This window comes from Triticum dicoccoides, chromosome 3B (genome assembly GCF_002162155.2).
Source record: "Triticum dicoccoides isolate Atlit2015 ecotype Zavitan chromosome 3B, WEW_v2.0, whole genome shotgun sequence".
Taxonomy (NCBI): domain Eukaryota; kingdom Viridiplantae; phylum Streptophyta; class Magnoliopsida; order Poales; family Poaceae; genus Triticum; species Triticum dicoccoides.
Window position 1 is genome coordinate 605,719,393 of NC_041385.1, and position 8,549 is coordinate 605,727,941.

Consider the following 8,549-nt stretch of genomic DNA (forward strand, 5'->3'; position numbering starts at 1 on the left):
TGAAATTCCTTCGGGTATGATAGAGAAACTACTAGCTAATCCCTATACACGAGATGGAACATTACATCCCGATATGCACCTAATCTATGTGGATGAAGTTTGTGGATTATTTAAGCTTGCAGGTATGCCCGAGGATGTTATGAAGAAGAAGGTCTTCCCTTTATCTTTGAAGGGAAAGGCATTGACATGGTTTAGGCTATGTGATGATATTGGATCATGGAACTACAACCAATTGAACTTGGAATTTCATCAGAAGTTTTATCCTATGCATCTGGTTCATCGTGATCATAATTATATATATAATTTTTTGCCTCGCGAAGGAGAAATTATCGCTCAAGCTTGGGGGAGGCTTAAGTCAATGCTATATTCATGCCCCAATCATGAGCTCTCAAGAGAATTTATAATTCAAAAATTTTATGCTCGACCTTCTTTCGATAATCGCTCCATGCTCGATACTTCTTGTACTGGTTCTTTTATGATGAAGACTATTGAATTCAGATGGGATTTATTGGAAAGAATTAAACGCAACTCTAAAGATTGGGAACTCGACGAAGGTAATGAGTCAGGTATAACACCTAAGTTTGATTGTGTTAAATCTTTTATGGATACGGATACTTTTCATGAATTTAGCACTAAATATGGACTTGACTCTAAGATAGTAGCTTCTTTCTGTGAATCATTTGCTACTCATGTTGATCTCCATAAGGATAAGTGGTTTAAATTTCATCCTCCCATTGAAGTAAAAGTAGTAGAACCCATTAAAGTTGAATAAAGACTATTACTTATAATGTTGATCCTATTGTTCCTACTGCTTATATTGAGAAACCACCTTTCCCTATTAGAATAAAGGATCATGCTAAAGCTTCAATTGTAGTTCGTAAGAGTAATGCTAGAACACCTACACCCCCTGAGCAAATTAAAGTTGAGCCTAGTATTTCTATGGTTAAAGATCTCTTGGTCGATAATATTGATGGGCATGTTATTTACTTTTGGGATGAAGCTGCTAGAATTGCTAGACCCGATACTAAAAATAAACATAGACCTATTGTTGGCATGCATGTTGTTTCTGTTAAAATAGGAGATCATTGTTATTATGGCTTATGTGATATGGTGCTAGTGCGAGTGCAATACCTCATTCCTTATACAAAGAAATTCTGCATGATATTGCACCTATTGAGATAGAAGATATTGATGTTACAATTAAGCTTGCCAATAGAGATACTATTTCACCAATTGGGATTGTTAGAGATGTTGAAGTCTTGTGTGGGAAAATTAAATATCCTACTGACTTTCTTGTTCTTGGTTCCCCACAAGATGACTTTTGTCCCATTATATTTGGTAGACCCTTCTTGAATACTGTTAATGCTAAGATAGATTGTGAAAAGGATATAGTTACTATTGGTTTAGGGGATATGTCTCATGACTTTAATTTTGCTAAATTTCGTAAACAACCCCATGATAAAGAATTGCCTAGTAAAGATGAAATGATTGTTCTTGCTTCTATTGCCGTGCCTCCTAATGATCCGTACAATATTTGCTAGACCATGAAAATGATATGTTTATGAATAAAAGAAGGGACATAGATGAAGTATTCTTTAAACAGGGACCTATTTTGAAACACAACTTGCCTGTTGAAATCCTAGGGGATCCTCCTCCACCCAAGGGAGATCTCGTGTTTGAGCTTAAACAATTACCTTATACTTTGAAATATGCTTATCTTGATGAAAAGAAGATATATCCTGTTATTATTAGGCTAACCTTTTAGAGCATGAAGAAGAGAAATGAAAACTCTGAAGACGCACTGTGCTGCTATTGGATATACTCTTGATGATCTTAAGGGCATTAGTCCCACTTTATGCCAGCATAAAATAAAATTGGAGAAAGATGCTAAACCAGTTGTTGATCACCAACGACGGTTAAATCCTAAAATGAAAGAAGTGGTAAGAAATGAAATACTAAAGCTTCTAGAGGCAGGTATAATTTATCCTGTTGCTGATAGCCAATGGGTAAGCCCTATCCATTGTGTCCCTAAGAAGGGAGGTATTACTGTTGTTCCTAATGATAAGCATGAATTGATCCCACAAAGAATTGTTACAGTTTATAGAATGGTAACTAATTTCCGCAAATTAAATAAAGCTACTAGAAAACATCATTACCCTCTACCTTTTATTGATCAAATGCTAGAAAGACTATCTAAACATACACATTTTTGCTTTCTAGATGGTTATTCTGGTTTCTTTCAAATACCTCTGTCAAAAGAGGATCAGGATAAGACCACTTTTACTTGCCCTTTCGGTACCTTTGCTTATATATGCATGCCTTTTGGTTTATGTAATGCACCTGCTACCTTTCAAAGATGTATGACTGCTATATTCTGTGACTTCTGTGAAAAGATTGTTGATGTTTTCATGGATGTTTTCTCCATTTATGGAACTTCTTTTGATGATTGCTTAAGCAACCTTGATCGAGTCTTGAAGAGATGTGAAGAAACTAACCTTGTCTTGAATTGGGAGAAGTGCCACTTTATGGTTAATGAAGGTATTGTCTTGGGGCATAAAATTTCTGAAAGAGGTATTGAAGTTGATAAAGCTAAAGTAGATGGTATTGAAAAGATGTCGTGCCCTAAGGACATCAAAGGTATAAGAAGTTTCCTTGGTCATGCCGGTTTTTATAGGAGGTTCATTAAAGACTTCTCAAAAATTTCTAGGCCTCTGACTAATCTATTACAAAAAGATGTTCCTTTTGTTTTTAGTGATGATTGTGTAGAAGCATTTGAAATACTTAAGAAAGCCTTGATTTCTGCACCTATTGTTCAGCCACCTGATTGGAACTGACCCTTTGAAATTATGTGCGATGCTAGTGATTATGTTGTAGGTGCTGTTTTAGGACAAAGAGTTGATAAGAAATTAAATTTTATCCAATATGCTAGTAAAACTCTAGCAGACAGTGCCCAGAGAAATTATGCTACTACTGAAAAAAAAAATTTAGCAGTTGTGTTTGCTTATGATAAGTTCAGACCTTATATTGTTGATTCCAAAGTAACTGTTCACACTGATCATGCTGCTATTAAATATCTTATGGAAAAGAAAGACGCTAAACCTAGACTTATTAGATGGGTTCTCTTGCTACAAGAATTTGATTTGCATATTATTGATAGAAAGGGAGTTGAGAACCCCATTGCAGACAACTTGTCTAGGTTAGAAAATGTTCTTGATGACCCCTTACCTATTGATGATAGCTTTCCTGATGAACAATTATCTGTCATAAATGCTTCTCATACTGCTCCATGGTATGTTGATTATGCTAATTACATTGTTGCTAAATTTATACCACCTAGCTTTACATACCAGCAAAAGAAAAAGTTTTTTCTATGATTTAAGACATTACTTTTGGGATGACCCACACCTTTATAAAGAAGAAGTAGATGGTGTCATTAGACATTGTGTACCTGAGCATGAACAGGAACAGATCCTACGCAAGTGTCATTCTGAGGCATATGGAGGACACCACGCCGGAGATAGAACTGCATGTAAGGTATTGCAATCCGGTTTTTATTGGCCTACTCTTTTCAAAGATGCCCATAAGTTTGTTTTGTCTTGTGATGAATGTCAAAGAGTTGCTAATATTAGTAGACGTCAAGAAATGCCTATGAACTATTCACTTGTTATTGAACCATTTGATGTTTGGGGCTTTGATTATATGGGACCCTTTCCTTCCTCTAATGGGTATACACATATTTTAGTTGTTGTTGATTACGTTACTAAGTGGGTAGAAGCTATTCCAACTAGTAGTGCTGATCATAACACTTCTATTAAGATGCTTAAAGAAGTTATTTTTCTGAGGTTTGGAGTCCCTAGATATTTAATGACTGGCGGTGGTTCACATTTTATTCATGGTGCTTTTTCGTAAAATGCTTGATAAGTATGACATTAATCATAGAATTGCATCTCCATACCACCCACAGTCTAGTGGTCAAGTAGAATTGAGTAATAGAGAGATAAAATTGATCTTAAAAAAGACTGTTAATAGATCTAGAAAGAATTGGTCCAAGAAACATGATGGTGCATTATGGGCCTATAGAACTGCATATAAAAATTCTATGGGTATGTCTCCATATAAAATGGTTTATGGAAAAGCATGTCATTTACCTCTCGAACTAGAACATAAGGCATATTGGGCTATTAAAGAGCTCAATTATGATTTCAAACTTGCCGGTGAGAAGAGGCTATTTGACATTAGCTCACTTGATGAATGGAGAACCCAGACCTATGAGAATGCCAAACCGTTTAAAGAAAAAGTTAAAAGATGGCATGACAAAAGGATACAAAAGCGTGAGTTTAATGTAGGTGATTATGTTTTGATATACAACTCTCATTTAAGATTTTTTGCAGGAAAACTTCTCTCTAAATGGGAAGGTCCTTACGTTATCGAGGAGGTCTATCATTCTGGTGCCATCAAAATCAACAACGTCGAAGGCACAAATCCGAAGGTGGTGAGCGGTCAAAGAATCAAACAGTATATCTCAGGTAATCCCATAAATGTTGAAACCATTGTTATTGACACCGTAACCCCGTAGGAGTACATAAGGGACACTTTCCAGAATGTTTCAGACTCCAAAAAGGAATAGGTATGTGGTATGGTAAGTAAACCAACTCCAAAACTGCTCAAATATCTTTTTTTTCTCCATTTTGGAATATTTAAAAAATTAGGAAAATAAGAAGTAGTCCGAAGGAGACACGAGGCACCCACGAGGGTGGAGGGCGCGCCCTATCCCCCTGGGCGCGCCCCCTGCCTTGTGGACACCCCGTGTGCCCTCCGGACTCTGTTTTCTTGCATGATAGTTCTTTTGGTCGGTAAAAATTCATTATATAATCTCCCGAAGGTTTTGACCACAGTACCACGACAAAATCCCCTGCTTTTGATTCGAGCTGTTTTTCTGACAGATCTAGATCACCATGACGTCTTCAAGCACCCCAAGGACAAGTTTTTTGAGAAGTTCATCAACCCTTACCTCGCGGAGGTGCTGCAACACCCTCAAACCATTAAGATGCGTGAGGGGGTGCTGCACATCCGCGATGTTGAGGGACCGAGGAGGACCAGAAGCATGAAGACAAGACTCGAAGCAATGGAGCAACAAGTTTTCAAGTGCCAAGGGATGGTGGAACACGGACTCAACGCCAACCATATGATGATCACGGAGTTCACCAACAACCACAAGCTTGATGCCAAGAACATTAGAGAGACCATCTTCAAGCTTCATGAGAAAATCGAGCACCTCCAAGCCCAGATCTATGACCTGCAAAACCAAAACTGTGAGTATGAATATAGATTCAAGAGGATGAGTTTGGCTGCATATTTGAGGATCCCGGAGACTCGATCATCCTTCTATGATGGTGAGCCTATGCCTTGGAAGATGTACGGCAAGCCTACATCATCAACAACTCCATCATCACCACCTCCGAAGAAAGAGACATAAACACATGGGTATGGGCACTCCCCTTGGCAACTGCCAAGCTTGGGGGAGGTGCCCCGGTATCGTATCACCATCACACTTCTATCTTTACCGTTTTTCTTAGTTCGATCCTTTTGGTTATATCTTGATCTAGTAGAATAAAGTTTTAGTTTGATCTAGCTTTGAGTTTTGTGTTGATCCCTATCTATGTAATCGAGTCCGTGAGCTATATATAATAAAGATTAGTTTTGAGTTGAGGGCTTTGCTATCTTTCTATGATTTTGAGGGAATAAAAGAAAGAATAAAAAGAAAATAAAAATATCATATTGATCTTATGGAGAGTAATGACTTCACACATAAAGAGTATGATGAATAAAAGTTGTGGGAGTTGACAAACATAGTTTTGGTCATCGTTGCAATTAATAAGAAGTAATAAAGAAAGAGAGGTTTTCACATATAAATATACTATCTTGGACATCCTTTATGATTGTGAGCACTCATTAAAATATGACATGCTAAAAAGTTGATGTTGGACAAGAAAGACAATGTAATGAGTTATGTTTTCTTATATATGAAATAAATTATATTGTTATGGATCATCCAACATGTTGAGCTTGCCTTTCCCCCTCATGCTAGCCAAATTCTTTGCACCAAGTAGAGATACTACTTGTGCTTCCCAACATCCCTAAACCCAGTTTTGCCATGAGAGTCCACCATATCTATCGATGGATTGAGTAAGATCCTTCAAGTAAGTTGTCATCGGTGCAAGCAATAAAAATTGCTCTCTAAATATGTGTGATCTATTAGTGTGAAGAAAATAAGCTTTATACGATCTTGTGATATAGAAGAAATAAAAGCGACGGACGACATACTAAAGGTCTCTATCACAAGTGGAAATATAAAGTGACATTCTTTTGCATTAAGATTTTGTGCATCCAACCATAAAAGCGCATGACAACCTTTGCTTCCCTCTGCGAAGGGCCTATCTTTTATTTTTACCTTCTACCCTTATACAAGAGTCGTGGTGATCTTCACCTTTCCTTTTTACATTTTATTATTTGGCAAGCACTATGTGTTGGAAAGATCCTGATATATATATCCAATTGGATGTAGGTTTTCATAAAGTATTATTGTTGACATTACCCTTGAGGTAAAAGGTTGGGAGGCAAAACTATAAGCCCCTATCTTTCTTTGTGTCCGATTAAAACTTCATGCCCATAAGTATTGCGTGAGTGTTTGCAATTGTGAAAGACTAAATGATAGTTGAGTATGTGGACTTGCTGAAAAGCTCTTATATTGACTCTTTCCGATGTATGATAAATTGCAGTTGCTTCAATGACTGAGATTATAGTTTGTTAGTTTTCAAAGAAGTTTCTGATTCATACTTTACATTGTGAATAGATTGTTACTTAAGCATAAAAAATCATATGACAGTACATATATGTTGTTGTTCTAAGATGATCATGATGCACTCATGTCCGTATTTTATTTTATCGATACCTCCATCTTGAAACATGTGGACATATTTTTCGATATTGTCTTTCACTTGAGGACAAGCGAGGTCTAAGCTTGGGGGAGTTGATACGTCCATTTTGCATCATGCTTTTATATCAATATTTATTGCATTATGGGCTGTTACTACACATTATGTCACAATACTTATGCCTTTTCTCTCTTATTTTACAAGGTTTATATGAAGAGGGAGAATGCCGACAGCTGGAATTCTGGGCTGGAAAAGGAGAAAATATTAGAGACCTATTCTGCACAACTCCAAAAGTCCTGAAACTCCATGAAAGTCAGTTTTGGAATATATTAAAAATATTGGGCGAAGAAAGCACCAGAGGGGGGCCACCCAGCAGCCACGAGGGTGGAGGGCGCACCCTACCCCCTGGGCGCGCCCCCTGCCTCGTGGGCCACCAGGCAGGCCCCCGATGCCCATCTTCTTCTATATGGTGGCTTTTGCCCTAAAAAAAATCATAAGGAAGCTTTCGGGACGAAGCGTCGCCGTCTGGAGGCGGAACCAATCTAGGGCTCCGGCGGAGCTGTTCTGCCGGGGAAACATCCCTCCGGGAGGGGGAAATTATCGCCATCATCATCACCATCGATCCTCTCATCGAGAGGGGGTCAATATCCATCAACATCTTCACCAGCACCATCTCCTCTCAAACCCTAATCCATCTCTCATATCCGATCTTTGTCTCAAAACCTCAGATTGGTACATGTGGGTTGCTAGTAGTGTTGATTACTCCCTGTAGTTGATGCTAATTGGTTTATTTGGTGGAAGATCCTATGTTCAGATTGTTGGAAATATGCCCTAGAGGCAATAATAAAATGATTATTATTATATTTCCTTGTTCATGATACTTGTCTATTATTCATGCTATAATTGTGTTATCCGAAAATCGTAATACATGTGTGAATAAATAGACCACAACATGTCCCTAGTAAGCCTCTAGTTGACTGGCTCGTTGATCAACAGATAGTCATGGTTTCTTGACTATGGACATTGGATGTCGTTGATAACGGGATCACATCATTAGGAGAATGATGTGATGGACAAGACCCAATCCTAAGCATAGCACAAGATTGTGTAGTTCGTTTGCTAGAGCTTTTCAAATGTCAAGTATCATTTCCTTAGACCATGAGATCGTGTAACTCCCGGATACCGTAGGAGTGCTTTGGGTGTACCAAACGTCACAACGTAACTGGGTGACTATAAAGGTATACTACAGGTATCCCCGAAAGTATCTGTTGGGTTGACACGGATCGAGACTGGGATTTGTCACTCCGTATGACGAAGAGGTATCTCTGGGCCCACTCGGTAATGCATCATCATAATGAGCTCAAAGTGACTAAGTGGTTGGTCATGGGATCATGCATTGCGGTACGAGTAAAGTGACTTGCCAGTAACGAGACTGAACGAGGTATTGGGATACCGACGATCGAATCTCGGGCAAGTAACATACCGATTGACAAAGGGAATTGTATACGGGATTACTTGAATCCTCGACATCGTGGTTCATCCGATGAGATCATCGAGGAGCATGTGGGAGCCAACATGGGTATCCAGATCCCGCTGTTGGTTATTGACCGGAGA